We start from the raw sequence: 16,020 nt of genomic DNA, 5'->3' as shown, positions 1-16,020 counted from the left end.
GGGAAACTGTGTTTTCTCTTGACTTTCTGTAGCTTAATGCCTGCTAAAATAACAAGTCAATATAAAGAGTCCACTGGAGCTACAGCATTATCCATTAAAACACTTACTGGGTGAAGGTCACCTCTTTAAATGTATGCAATTGTAATTATTATCAGCTCGGGGAGTTAGGGATCTTAAAAATGGCCTTCCTACACAAAACGCATCATAATTTTGAGGCATCTGGGCAAAGTACTTCAGTTTAGCTAAGTGGCCATTATGAGGGCATGTGTGGGCAATAAAAAATATCAATTAAGCATCAGGGTTCCTTCGTGTTCTAGCGATTATTCCCTCCATAATGTAGTGGCACTCATGTTGTACAATACACCAAGCATAAATGCTTTTAAAGCTTTACAAAATATGATAAAGTGCTGTTTTTATATTAGGCAGGTTGAAATGTGTAAACTCTGCCAGTTATACTTTATTCGGTGTTAAATTAAACATTAAAACCCTCTGGTTTATATAAAGGATACTGTGCTATCAATATTACAGGGAACTTTGTATTTATATTGATTATAAAGGTAATGTAATGCGGCACAGTTAGCACTTCTTTTACAATGTGTTTTTTATTGCTTTTAACTTTCTTTTATGTTCTGCATTAGTAGAGAAACCTTGACTGTTTACTAATCGATTTCCTAACATGTACTGGGGGCTGCGTTAAATTGTTGGCGCCTCACAGGGAAAGCATTTGGGTTGGGTGACTTTTACTGTGAAAAGCTAATGAAGCAAGATGGTTATTGCATAAAATGCATGTATGAAATAACATTTTATTTTCTTTTTTGACAGTGGATCAGTTTTAATTATGGACGACAGTAATAGAAGTTTAATGGGGTGAGCTCTTAGATGAAGAGCCGGAGGCGAAAGACGGCACACCTCCACTGTCTGCAAATTACACTTCCAATTATTTGTGATTGACTCTTTGAAACATTGTTTGTTGGACTTCACAGTAAACAGAAACAAGTTGCTCTTGTGTGTTTTAAGTATTTAACTCATCTGAAAGCTGCTCATTTTGAAATAAGAACACTGGGGGCCTTCTACCAGTACATTGCATAACTCTCACACAACACTACTGAGAAAAGTACTTGCAGCACTCAGTGATTTGTGTCTTTAATAACATAGCATTCAACATGTGCTGTAAAATCTTCCACTGAGGTCTCATACCATGTCTACAGTTAGGTTCATACTTTGTTTTCTGTTATTTTGAACATCACCAAATGCTGTGTTTCCTCCCTCGAGGCCTTTACTGCAGCTGCCTTCAGTTGCTGCTTGTTTGTGCTTCTTTCGGCCTCCAGTTTTGTATTTAACAGCAGAAAAGCAAGCTCTTTATTGGACTGAGATCAGGTAACTGACTTGGCCACTGAAGAATTTCTCATTTCTCTGCCTTGAGAAACTCTAGGGTTGTTTTTGCAGATTGCTTTGGGTCAGTATCCATTTACAATGTGAAGTCCTGTCAGTTTTACAGCTTCTGGTTGAAAAGTTCATCTTGGTTTTATCTGTCCAATGAGTTTATTTTTTTCAGAACTTTGAAATGTCTTGTTCGAGAGCTGTTTGAAACCAGTGGTTTCACTTGGGCAGCAAACAGCTTACAGCCAATTGTCCGACTGGTTTTGAGCCTGAGGCTCAAGTAAAAATGGCTCCAATTACTAAACAGTTACTAATTTGTTGTAAACCCTTAAATTAAAGCTGGAAAGTATGCCCTTCAATCACATCTTGGTTGTTTGATTTAAAATTCACTGAGGTTGTGTACAAAAGTTGTGCACCTGGGACTAACTGTATGACCACGACAGGTTCACAGGTTTGGCTGTACCCCCAAGTATTAACAGCACATGCTCAGAAAGTCCCAAGAAAGTCGGAAACTTTCAGAGGGTTCATATCACTTCCCCGGGTGAAAACCTTCCTCAGTTATGAAACTTGTGCTGAAATGCTGCTGGTAATTTTAGCATTCAAGGTGGCAGCAGAGGGACGAGTTGAGACTTCACAATAAAATCAAATAGGGCCCAAAAAAGTTGTCTACCCAGAGGAAAAATGTAAAATGGAAGAAATTGCCTCTGCAGCAATCTCCCTTGATAGACTTGATGATGCCAAGCAGGCGCAAGTACACCGAGTTCACTAAGTGCACGTTTTGTTTGAACAACGACAGTGGTGTTTTTGTGCATTTCTGCTGTAACTGCACAAGATTTAAAAAAATCATTAATCTTCTTCTCGTTTTGTTGACATGACACAACTGGAATTTCTGTTCGTCTTTCCTTTTCATGCCCTCATAAATGGACACTCTTTTCTATGCTGTATATTAGTTATTGTAACAAAATTGACTCTTCTAGTATGACTCATCATTTTACCATTAAAAAAATATTTTAAAAAAAGACAAAATCTGATTACAATGGATTTCTTTTTACAACCGCGTCCATCAAAATGACAGAATCAAAACCTAATGCCACCTCTGCACCAAGGTGAACATGGAAAATAATAAAGAATGCAACTTCCAGAACCGAGGGCAAGTGATAAGACAGATGATGTCAGATGTTTGAGGCTTCGTAACTTGTGAGTGCACTCCACTGAGACCGAGCCTTTTAACTCCAAGCTCACGACTTGAACCCCATCGAGCAGGGCATGTTTTGATATATTCCAACTGTCAAATAAGCACCTACCTCTATAATTATGCTCTGGCAAAAAAATATATTAAAATATGACAGCATAACAGTGTACTCATAAATATTTGAATGAAGTAATACTGGATAATTCTGGATTTTCCATTCACGCAACTTATCAAAAATGGACAGGCATGTGTGTTTGAAGTAGCTCAGACACACCGAAAACACCAAAATACAAAAAAAGCTTTTAGAAATGGCTGGGAAGAGTTTAACTGCAATAGGTGATATCTCACTTAACATGAATCATATATCAAACAAAAAGCCTCTGTGGCCTCTCAGACGGCACCGATGGAAATTCAAAAATTAATGAGAACCCCTTAGTCGCTAAGAAACCGTTCGAGCAACATCTGCTGCACATATATCCACTTCAGAAAAAAAACAAAGCAAATGTGTGGCGTGTAGCATCTGCATGTTTAACTGAAACACACACGCTTTCTGTGACACACACACACACAAAAACACACACTCTTGTAACCTCTTCCAGTAGGCGCCAGCTGTTTAAATTCACTGATGAGGACTAAAGAAATGGGACATTCCCTCTGTATTTGACATCATTTTTATTGAAACACAGAGGTTTTATAATCGTGCCAGCTGCTGTGTTTCACTCCCTCAACCCCATTCATTATTCACACCATCTCAACACAAGCACATGAATCCAATTTTAAAAGAAGCACAAAGAACCAAACAGCCATTATATCTGCACATAACACGATGTTTGAATTTCGGGGGGGAGGAGTTGCAATAGGAGCAAAAAGACCCCCGAAAAAAACAATTACTGCTGTATGTCTTAGTTTCGTGTCAACGCCAAATTTGACAAATACTTTCTTTTATTAAACATTGATATTAGTCATAGGCTCAGCATATAAATACTGTTAATTATTAATGACTTCCAGGATGTCTGATCGCATTATTCTGTGTAGCTACTCTAAAGTTGGACTTTGATGGTTAAAAGTGAATTATGAATATTTGAACATGAGATGAGTGATATTTACCGATGCTGTGTGAAGACAGCCCGGAAAACTATCAGTAAAAGGCCCCAATTCATCATCAGATCAGTTTGCAACAGAATTGTGAGAATTAATTCATTTTCATTAGTGGCTGCAGGAAGACATGGAAAGATTAGTTGGACCTCGTACTTTTTAATTCTTATTGACCATTTTCATATCAAATGAGTGACTAACACAGACTAACACGAGCCACTTGTGACATTGAACACAAGTGGCTCGTGTTTTATTTACTGAGGCAGTGACTGTAAATGAAACCGATATGACTGCTCTAAAAAAGGTGCAGTGCGCTAGCGCTCGGAGCTTCGGCTTGTATTCTTCTCCAGCCTGAGCAGGTTTAATAATAAGGATAAGTGGAAACAGCTGTGTGGGTGTGCAGGACCTTTAAGCTAACAATGGGCCTTTTTCACAGTGGGTACTTGACTTGTATCTAGGAAGAGCACAGGTGTTACAACTAACTTTAACAATGGCTCTGTTATATCGTGCTGCAGAAAACGGCATGGCAGCAGCAGGAGCCTGAAACAGGAGCAGATAAATGGTATTCAATTCAAAAGGATAACAAACGTCTGTGCTTTGTAGTTCTTTGTTCAATTTGCAAAATTATCCATATGAAAAATGCATTTGAAATTCTCGTTATCCATTTTATTTTCCTGGTTGCTTCACTTCATTTGTAACATCGCCACCTGGTTCTTTGCTTTGTTTTGTCTGTGGGAGTGGACTGTACCAGTTTCCGGGGGTGTCTAAACCCACTAACTTGACGAAAATATGACGTAATATGTGCATTTGAACACATGTTAATTTATCAGCAACACTAAGGCATTAAATGTTAACTCGTGGACTGGATCCAAAGGCCAGTGAAGTATTGTTGATGAGAGGACACAGAGTAACCTTCAAAGCGCCCACCTTGAGCATGTCCTCTCTTTCCACACCGCAGAGGGTTTGAATATATTGTGTATTTAACGATCCTTATATCTGAGTTACAATGACTAGCTACTGCTAGTTAAATGAATAGACAGAGAAATGTAAGTAAAGACTTGTTAGTTGCAGTCTATTACTGCCTACATGACAATGGTACAGTCCATGTTTTTTTCATGTAAAATATCCATTTGTCTATTTATTTAAAAGGGTGGTGTAAGCCCATTTTTATGTTATTTATTTTGATGACACAAATTAAAAAAAGAATTGAACTGTGAAGTGTTACACTGAACGATTACTTGTTAACAACCATTAACAGGAGTCACTCTGTGCTTTTGGTCCTCTTGATAGCCGATTCCTACATATTTTCCACAAAAAGTCTCAGTTTCCCCACACTGCACAATTGCTCACTTACATGAAAAGGCAGACAGTGAGCTGCTATATCTCAAAATCCAGACAGTAATTAATATTTGTACACAACAGCACTACACTCCCTGTTAAAGTGATGACGACTGACTATTTTCTATAGACAGGAAACAAACTTGCATGGACTTTTGCAGAGCTTTATCCTCGATGTTTAGGAGCAGCAAGCACACAGTGTTGCAGAAACAGATTATAGTAAAGCATTTTACAGCCCTGAAATTAAAAACCCAACGCTGCAGCATTTGTCACCAAATTAATGATATCAAAAACGCCGACTCACTGGAGCGGCGAATGGTGCACGCCGTTAACCTGAGGTTGGTGTTACCATAGTTTTAAAATATTTAAAGCCTAAATTATAATATTTAATCACTTTAATTTAGTTTGGATTTTTGGCTTAGATTTTGACTGAGTACTTTTGCAGAGAAAGCTTTAATTTGGAATTTAAATTGGCTGTTTTGTCACTTCCATGGTTGCAGTACAAGGCAGGAGAGCGCATTAAAACCAAGCTGCTGGTGGCATATTTTCTGATGGCATCATTAGATGGGATAAACACGGGTATTAAATCAAGGGTATTCTGCCTCCTGGAGCACAAGGAAAAGTTTCTTTTTTTTTTTTTTTTTGGCCTGTCCCGTTTGGCTCTTTTGCCATCAGAATTGTTGTCTAAAGGCAAAGAAAGATGCCCAACGGATTTACTTTACCAAACTGACCATCCCAGCCTTGCCGTAATGGTCCATTTGATTCACCTTTTATTGTTTATTTTATTTTCACTTGCTGAATACGGGACAGACTTGACTGGGGGAAAGAAGGGGAGAAAGAAAGAGGGAAAGAGAAACAGCTGAGAAGAGGGACGGGGGAGAAGGGCAAAAAACAAAAACCAACAGAACGGGCAGAGAAAAAAAAATGCATATATCAATCACCTGGATCACCTGCTGAGAAAGAAAAAAGAAAACAAGCAGAAGAGAACAAGAGTAATAGAATAAACAACATCACAATGATATATGGGAATATGACAGTAAATACTAAATGTTAAACATTATTGTGCAGCACATAAGATCAACAGAACACAGTGTGCTTTGAGATAGGAGCCAAAAAGGGTGTAGTTTGTGGGTGTGATCACCCGTGTGTACACCTGTGAGCATGGACGCGTTTGTTTTTTGTTTTTTAAAAGGTTCCTTCATGTAATAATCTGCTAGAGGGTGTGGGGGGGCCACAGCCCCGTCCTCCAGGGCGTGAAGCAGGTATGGAGGAGATCAAAACTCCAGACTTCCAGAGGCCCCCAGAACACAAGAGACCAAGGAAGACCAACAGAGGGGCAGCTGCGCCACTGTCCCGGAAAGAGCTGAGGAGAGTCCCAGATGAGGGCTCACTCAGCAGCCGCGGAGCAGAAGCCAGGGGGAGTTGCAGTGACGCGCCCGTGAGCTCCGCCGGCAGCCAGCCGTGCCTGAGTGACCGAGCCCCAGGCCGAGAGGCCGGGGGCACCCCACCTCCGAAGTGGCCCGAGCGAGCCCCAGGCTCCAGGCCCCGATAAGTGGCCGCCAAGGAGTGAGCCGGTGTGTACCTGGACGCCCATCCCCGGACACAAAGAACCACCAACGCACCGATGTCTGAGGGGGTCCGCCACTGGCAGGGGAAGTGGTGGTAGGGGGAGATAGGCCTCCAAACCTTGGAGGGCCTGAGATGTCCCCAGAGAGGTGGCGCCTGACACCCAACCTGACATATAGACACAGAAATACAGGCACACACATATACAAACATCCATTCCCACCCTCATGCTCTCATATGCACTTACTCCACACTCAACCAACGTGGAGACAGACATAAAGAGACGTTGTACACACGATCACACTCCCCAAGCGTACTCTACAAACCGGGTCTAGGTGCCCCCGCCCCTGGAGGGGGGAACTGCACCCAGACCCAGGTGGTGTTTCCCTTTTCCCTGCGGTGGGGGGAGGCAGACCGCCCCGACTCCGCAGCAGCAGGAAGGCTCCACACTCCAGACCGCAGTCGGACGGCCAACTCCTCCTCCTAGCCCCCCTGCTCCAGCAGGTCGCAGAGAATGGGGGTGAGAGAAGACTCCAAACCTCCCTCCACCCGCTCATTGTAATGTTGATGCATGTGTGTTCTAAGGTGCATTTAAAACCCAGGAGGGCATGGAGCTACCTGCCAGAGAGCAGCAGGTAAGCGCATGGTCCCTCCTGCTAGCCCTCAATGTCTACGTGTATTTAAAATTGAGAGGTAGGCAACGATGCCAGGGGTGGGGTGTACACCCTGATGGTACTTTGGACTCCGTGTATCGTGCCCACCCCCAAGATCCTATATGTATGTGTAATGAGAGTGTGAGTAATGTGAATGTCTAAGTTGTGGGATAAAATTGAGGCAGAGGCAGCCAGAAGGGGACAGAGGGGGGGGGGGTAGCCTCCTCTGCACCCTGGTGACATACCCCTACTCCAAGGCCCTGCATGTGTGGGTGGTTGTGGTGGAGCGGGAAGAGGGAGGCAGCTGGAGGGGCAAGTTTCTAACCTAATCATATATGCGTAAACTTTTTGGGAAGTTTACTTTCTGTAGTAGACACTATGGATTTAAATGTTATCCTGTGAAAGTTTCTTAATTAGCAATGTTCTGTAAAAGGCGTCTCTTTAATTAATTATTACTTAGTCCCATTTCTGAAGGGCATCCCTGATTTCCAATATTCCTCAGCTGAAATGAAAGGGACTAAACATCAAAGGCCTTTGATACTTTTAGTGGCACACCATATTGTTTGTGAAAGCTAACCTCGATGTGGTCACTTTCTGCTGTAGTGTTAGCGTCGTACATGGATGACTGACACCCTGAGAAGAAGAAGCAGACTCGCTGGGCTGGTGGTGGGAACAAAATGCGTGTGGGCCCAGCAGTCTGAGTTAGTGGAACGGGCATGCACTGAGTGAGTGGACTGGCGCCAATCCAAGGTTAGTGCACTGAACCAGTCTGACAGGTGAAGGATTGCACTCTTGGCCAGGGAAGAGATGTAGTGTTGGTCTCCCAGGGCATGCTGGTGCCTGCTGGCAGCCAGAAGGTGTGGAATGAGCAGCAAGGCTGGAGGGAAGTGAGCGGTAATGAGAGCTGTTCGGGTGGCAGGAAGAGATGAAGGTGCTTCATGAGCTGACAGAGTGATGGCAAATAAACCTTAGTGAAGAGGAGTAATTGTGGAAGCTAAAGTTCAAGTGTGCTGTTGTGTGCAAATGTGTGCTTCGCTCGGTGACGGATCTGCCTCGTTTTGTGGGGCCAGTTATTTTATCCCACAGCCTCAGGATGCTGAATATATAAAGCAGTTTCAAACTATTTGATTAAATCTTCGCTGTACACACAACAGGGACTGAATTTCATTACCAGCTAAAGGAGCTCTGAGGTTACATCGGGGCTGGCCAGAGGAAAAGGTAACCAAATCAGATTTTAGAGAAAAGTTGTGATTGGATTTGAAGATTTACTGCTATACACCTACCACCAACTTAAACGCCCCGTCACTTCCTCAGTGTGATGCATCCTCATTTCAAACAGGATGTCTGTGAAGACAGTGAGGGGCAAATCTCAAGTGTGAGGCAATGAGCTTCGGTGGTTTTATTAGAGAGAAGGGTCAGAAAGGTGAGGCCGCTGGAAAAATTGTGAGGATTTTATTCATTGAACCTTCAGGTTACACCCACTTGTGCAGCATGAGTCACCTCTGAAAATGCTTTGTTCTCCTGAAGGTTCTCAGTAGCTTTGACCTAAACACAGCTAAACAAACCAAATCCATGTTGAACCCCATTTAAAAACAAACAAAAAACCAGCCTTTTCATTAACAAGAATGTGACTTGTCTAGCAATGAAGCAGAGTGCGCTGAAGAATACAAAATAGATGGACCTATTTGCTTTTCCTTACTGTCATCGATTCTGTTACAATGGTGGATGTTCATATTAAACACAGGCAAAATTTAAAGTAGCAGGTTTTTCCTTCCCACCATTCCCAAATGCTTGCCCATAGGGGTTCGTCTGATTGTTGGGGTTCTCTCTGAGTCTTAGCTTTACAATATCGAGTATTGCAATATAAAGGTGGCTGTTGTTGTTTTTTGGAGCTGTATGAATAAAATCTAATTGAATTGCTCTAAGGAACTACTTTCCAACTATTTTTTTCTACTTTTGGCCGTGGCTGATATTAAATGGTAAATGGTAAATGGCCTGTATTTATATAGCGCTTTTACTAGTCCCTAAGGACCCCAAAGCGCTTTACATATCCAGTCATCCACCCATTCACACACTGGTGATGGCAAGCTACATTAATACATATTAACGGCCAAAGTTTTTGTCTGTATATTTCACAGACATCAAATTCACCCCAGAGCCCAGGAAGCAGTGTGTAGAAACGTTACCTTGCTCAAGGGTACCTCAGGGTAGCCGTTCAGTGGATTTGAACCCTCGAACTTCTGATCATGGGGCAAACACTATACCTACTGAGCTATTCTGGAATTTTGAGGTAGAAGCAACATTAAATCACTTAAAGACAAATGTCTTGTCTTGATATTCAAACCCAACTGCCAGTCCTGTCAGCTAAAAACAGGAAACTGAGGCTACTGTTCACACAGTGATTCCACCAGAATTGGATGATAGAAGATGTGAAAAATGTTGGTCTGATTTCTGCTGCGACATTGAGATGATAGGGTCAAAAGCTAGGTGTAAATAGCATGAAAGCATAGATCTATCTTGCCTTAACAAACAAATTAGTTGCCAGGAACAGTTTGAAACCTCCACAGCAGCAGGAAGAGGAGCCTATTTTTCTGCAGTCAGTCAATCAGAAGAAAGTCATCTTTTAGAGAGCTGCATAAAGGGCCAGTATCAGTTAAATAAAAGGTTTTTCTTTTTTCTATCTGCAGCTTTAAAAGTAAATTATGCAAAGCTACTCTAGTGGAGTCCCAAAATAAAAAAAATATATTGCTGGAAAAGAGCAGAACGGGTCCCCTTTAACATTTGATGGAACAGGAGGAGGCAACAACTGGAAAGATGTCACATAGATGCTCATTCCTGGTAGATTACATTGTAATAACAACAGTGCAATGCTTTTCACACTAGTACTTGCAATGGACTTCATAAATTGTGTTTCATATGTTAATCCCCAACAGTGTGTGCCCTTGGATTGTTTTTAAATGAAGAAAGAAGGGCATGATTTTTGTTCCTGTGCACATAGTGAATACATACTTGTACACTGGAGAATTACAATATATATTGGACAGTAAATGCAGCACTCTACAGCTCATATTAAAGCAGTACATGTGGATTTGACGCACCTATTGTAGTGCTGCATCATTCGTATATTACCGAGAGCACCCTTTTAAAGTTAGCGGCTTGAAAAGCTGTTGAACCCTGATAATAGAACAGGAGAAAAGGAAGGAACAAACAAACGGTCTCGTTGATTAACTTCCATTCCAACAAATTTTTAATCTCTTAAGCATTTGGCTGCTGCTGCTGTTACTGCTCATACAGTCTGAATTCCAAGTGGGCACCTCAGGAAATGCCACAGCATCCTCGTCCAACTACCTTGTCTCTATCTCAAATGTGCGTCACCCAATCTGAGTTGACGTGAGAGCTGCCGGATGACTGATAAGAATCCTGATATCCAAAGTGGCCTGACGACGCACCCGCTGAACTTCTCGCTGTCTTGCCGCTGAGAGCCAAAGGCGACTCAAATCGAATGGAGGGGATTAGTGAAGCTGCTTGGAGCTTTGGGAGAAAAGATATACTGGAAGCTGATCATTTTTCTTGACTGCAGCTATGGGAGGGACTGATTAATTAATTAATTTAAACATATGAAGACAAATATTTCCATCTTCCTGGGAAGAAGGCATGATGGGAAGAGATTTCTACAGGCCTTTTGTCAATAAATTTTGAATTTAAAGTTTGCATTTATGCATGAGATAACCTTTACATTATAACTAATCTTCCTCACCAGATCCTCCCACTCATATTCTTGCCACATCTACCAACAATATATTGATAATATTATCCGGCGTGGCATTATGCAGTATATTGTCCCTTGCCTTGTATCATTCATAGCCTTTTCAATGTGACTGATTTTTCTTTGCTTGCGTCTTTATTCTGTCATCCACTCGCCTGGTTTAAGCAGATAATATGCACCAGAGAGAAGCTGAAGTAGGAGGGTGGGGGTGAAGTGCTTTGGGTAATATCAAACGGTACCTTTGCCCGACTGCAAATGTCTCATCTGCAGTCATTCCTCTAGGCCAAGATTTCTCACATCTTTCACTCACTGTAGTTGAAGTGTTTGAGAGGAGCTAGTCAAAGAAGTTCAGAATCTGTTGGAGTGGAAACTGTTTGAAAATGTGATAAACAGGCGTTTAAACACATCAGAATGACAAAAGGCCTTTTGGCCGTGCTAACGGTGTTCTTGTTGTCCATCACTTTCTTTGGGAGCATTTTTCTCATTGTGATGGCAAGCCACACATGGTAAGCTCCACACCTCACCGCCACTTTAGTTTACTTTGCAGTCACTACTTTAAATATATTCTACTTATTGTTCAATGTTGTTTCTTTATTAAATTTATTTATTTTTCCATCGCACCTTCCAATGTTTATATGGTGTGCACACATATTAACACTGCAAGGTCAAAGTTCTGTTTTATGTTATATTAATACATCTTTCTTTGTTTGAGTTACCTGGGGTTTGGCTTCTCCTCCTGTCTGGCTAAAGGTGTGGCAAAGGACTGGGAGGCTGAAGTACCACTGACAGCCTAATTGGATAGCACCACATGCTTCATTGCCTGGGGGGTGTTTCAAGTTTGTTTAATTGTTTTGTATTAGTTGGTTATACGGCAGCCATTTTGTTTTCCCTCTGTATGTGTCATTTGGTTTAGCTAAACCAGTATTTATGTTCCCCCTGTGTCATTTCAGCAGGTCAGTTTGTCTTATGTTTGTTTCAGGGTTTGTTAATTGTTATCTTGAGTTTAGTTTATTGAGTTGACCTCTTTTATTGGTCTGCCTGTTTAAGTTTTTTGGCTTTGTTAAATATATTTTCATATTTTGGGGTCAATAAAACCCCTTTTTTTTAAATTAAACACCTGTGTCCTTTATGCCTTACTGCTTGGTCCCTGATACTTATCATTTCAGATGCTGTGAAATTGTTGTGCACACACTCACTCCCTGTACAAAGAATCCATTTTACAATAACACCTTTTTTTTAATGACATATTTATACTATATAAGTACCAGTTCCTACCATCATTACAGTTATAAGTGCGATCATATTGTGCATCCAGTGCATTGGTTAAGATTCAAAGAAATAAGAATGTCGGACTTATTATGTGCTAAATTCCTAGACTTTTTATACCATGCAGCCTGATAAATTTTCCTCTTACAGTCCATCTCATCCAATCATCTTTCTACTAAACCTTGAATCTTTCCCTATGCAGTTTCTTATGGCGCTCTTCCCACAGGAACTCCAGGCACTCCCCTGGCAGCTGGGCTGGAGTCCCTCCAGTATTTTCTCAGTTAGCCCCCCCTAGGCCTTTTACCAAGTATGCCACACCAGGCACTCTTTTTAAGGCAGGCACCTCGGGGACATTTTTAGTACTGGACATACTTTTCTAGTGTGTGTTTGGAGTAGATGCCAACTTAGGTTATGTGTCCACTGGGAACATTTCCTCTGAGCTTTATATCACTGTATTGACTTATGAGAAACTGCTACAGATTTCATACGATGTCGGGAGATTTACATTGAGTTTTTCACTCAGAGCAGAAGAGTGAAAGAAACCTTTGGAAAAAGGTTTTCAATAATTGTTCAGCATTAATGACAGGCATGTCCAGCAATTCTTCCCAACATCTGTTTAACACTAAAGAAACAGGAGCAGGCCAATTTGGAGCCTCCTCAGCCCATTGATTACCATTAGGCTTAAAGTTGGAGACTGTGGCACAATCTGTTCAGACAGAAGAACAAGAAGAGGAAAATAAAATCAATTGAAAAACGTTAATTTCCAGCTGTACTACCATCAGATTTGTCGAAAATTGTTCTGTCTCTTGTGGTTGCTGTGTCATCGGTATTTTTGGAAGTTTGCAGTCCCAGATTTGCACAGAAATACAGTGGGGCAAAAAAGTATTTAGTCAGCCACCGATTGTGCAAGTTCCCCCACCTAAAATGATGACAGAGGTCAGTAATTTGCACCAGAGGTACACTTCAACTGTGAGAGACAGAATGTGAAAAAAAAATCCATGAATCCACATGGTAGGATTTGTAAAGAATTTATTCGTAAATTAGGGTGGAAAATAAGTATTTGGCCAATAACAAAAATACAACTCAATACTTTGTAACATAACCTTTGTTGGCAATAACAGAGGTCAAACGTCTACTATAGGTCTTTACCAGGTTTGCACACACAGTAGCTGGTATTTTGGCCCATTCCTCCATGCAGATCTTCTCGAGAGCAGTGATGTTTTGGGGCTGTCGCCGAGCAACACGGGCTTTCAACTCCCGCCACAGATTTTCTATGGGGTTGAGGTCTGGAGACTGGCTAGGCCACTCCAGGACTTTCAAATGCTTCTTACGGAGCCACTCCTTTGTTGCCCGGGCGGTGTGTTTTGGATCATTGTCATGTTGGAAGACCCAGCCTCGTTTCATCTTCAAAGTTCTCACTGATGGAAGGAGGTTTTGGCTCAAAATCTCACGATACATGGCCCCATTCATTCTGTCCTTAACACGGATCAGTCGTCCTGTCCCCTTGGCAGAAAAACAGCCCCGTAGCATGATGTTTCCACCCCCATGCTTCACAGTAGGTATGTGTTCTTGGGATGCAACTCAGTATTCTTCTTCCTCCAAACACGACGAGTTGAGTTTATACCAAAAGTTCTACTTTGGTTTCATCTGACCACATGACATTCTCCCAATCCTCTGCTGTATCATCCATGTGCTCTCTGGCAAACTTCAGACGGGCCTGGACATGCACTGGCTTCAGCAGCGGAACACGTCTGGCACTGTGGGATTTGATTCCCTGCCGTTGTAGTGTGTTACTGATGGTGACCTTTGTTACTTTGGTCCCAGCTCTCTGCAGGTCATTCACCAGGTCCCCCCGTGTGGTTCTGGGATCTTTGCTCACTGTTCTCATGATCATTTTGACCCCACGGGATGAGATCTTGCGTGGAGCCCCAGATCAAGGGAGATTATCAGTGGTCTTGTATGTCTTCCATTTTCTGATGATTGCTCCCACAGTTGATTTTTTCACACCAACCTGCTTGCCTATTGTAGATTCACTCTTCCCAGTCTGGTGCAGGTCTACAATACTTTTCCTGGTGTCCTTCGAAAGCTCTTTGGTCTTGGCCATGGCGGAGTTTGGAGTCTGACTGTTTGAGGCTGTGGACAGGTGTCTTTTATACAGATGATGAGTTCAAATAGGTGCCATTCATACAGGTAACGAGTGGGGGACAGAAAAGCTTCTTACAGAAGACGTTACAGGTCTGTGAGAGCCAGAGATTTTCCTTGTTTGAGGTGACCAAATACTTATTTTCCACCCTAATTTACGAATAAATTCTTTACAAATCCTACCATGTGAATTCATGGATTTTTTTTTCACATTCTGTCTCTCACAGTTGAAGTGTACCTCTGGTGCAAATTACTGACCTCTGTCATCATTTTAGGTGGGGGAACTTGCACAATCGGTGGCTGACTAAATACTTTTTTGCCCCACTGTATGTATGTGACATTTCTGTCACCAGAAATAAAAGCTACACGTATATTATACTATGATAGGAGTTAAAACCATTAATATGTAATTTCTTTAAGTGTACAGCAGGTGTATGTTTCAGCTAGTAGTTGCTCATTTTTAGAAAAACTAGCTCCTCTTTCCATTCAGTACACACATTCATCTTGCTTCGTCATCCCACACACAGTCTGAATTCCCCAGTCCATCGCTGTAAAAGCCTCTGACTTACTTGATCTTGGAATTTAACAGTTTTCGCCTCTCTTGTTGTCCTTGATCTGTAACTAGCTTTAATTCAGTGCCATGACAACCAAGGTCGGCGAGAGGGCAGAGAAATGTCTTTCTGGTGTCCGTTCAGCTCGCAGACAAAAAACTGACTAATCAGAAATGATCGAGTTGCAGCGAAAAAGAAAAGCCAGAGAAATGAAATCTCAAAAATAATGAGAGCAAGGTCAGCATAGTTCAGTATTGCTGTCATAACAGCTATTTGAGTCTAATCAGATTTGGACTCCATGCAGAGATCCACAGCAAGGTTATACCATACTGAATTTAAAGTAACACGTGCTTTAATACTCCAGTAGTGATGAGACATTGCAAGAGGAAAGCCTTGGATGCTTTATTTGGAAGTATGCCACCACAATAGATATATGCTTTGGTGTAACAACTCCTTACAACAGGAGGAAATTATCTAACGTAGAGATATGATCTGAAATGTGTTGCGACACCAATCTGCTTTGGAGGCCCAGAGTTTCACCTGCACTACTGATTTCATCGGGGATTACAAAAGCTCTACCAGCACCATCAGCAGCAATGAAGATATCAATTACAACTTTAACCCTCTCACATCTAAGTAACCCTAATCCCTAACTCTCTGCTTGCAAAATATGTAATATCTGGATTTTGCAAATTACTCTCCAAGAAAAAACATAAACAACTGACAAACTATTAGTCTTCATTATGAAACATGATTACAGCAGTCGTGTGAAAAAGAGAGATCTCGGAGTCTAAGCACATCATTTCTGCTTCCATGGGAATTAAAAACAGTAAGTAGCAGCCATTGCAAAATTCACCTGAACAAATCACAAAGCTTCTGGAACAATGTCCTTTAGGCAAGCGAGACAAAGTACAGCTGTTTGGCCATAATACACAGCACTACAACTGTCAAGCACGGTGGTGGAGGGGCTATGGTTTGAGCTTATTTTGCATTCACAGGAAAAGAGTCGACCATGAACTTATCTGTATACCAAAGTGCAGCCGACTCCCGAAACTTTTGAGGGTTACACTT

At 41.7% G+C, this 16,020-nt stretch overlaps 1 protein-coding gene across 2 annotated transcripts in view; it reads right to left on the bottom strand.

Annotated features, from left to right (window-relative positions):
• gabra3 (gamma-aminobutyric acid type A receptor subunit alpha3) overlaps positions 1-16,020 on the bottom strand; it is a 120,429-nt gene that overhangs the window by 57,758 nt on the left and 46,651 nt on the right. The window lies entirely within an intron of this gene.

The sequence above is a fragment of the Copadichromis virginalis genome, linkage group LG10 (genome assembly GCF_057382275.1).
Source record: "Copadichromis virginalis isolate Kocher_CV1m ecotype Utaka linkage group LG10, C_Virginalis_male_GT1.1, whole genome shotgun sequence".
Taxonomy (NCBI): Eukaryota; Metazoa; Chordata; class Actinopteri; order Cichliformes; family Cichlidae; genus Copadichromis; species Copadichromis virginalis.
This window is presented reverse-complemented; position numbering and strand designations above follow the sequence as displayed.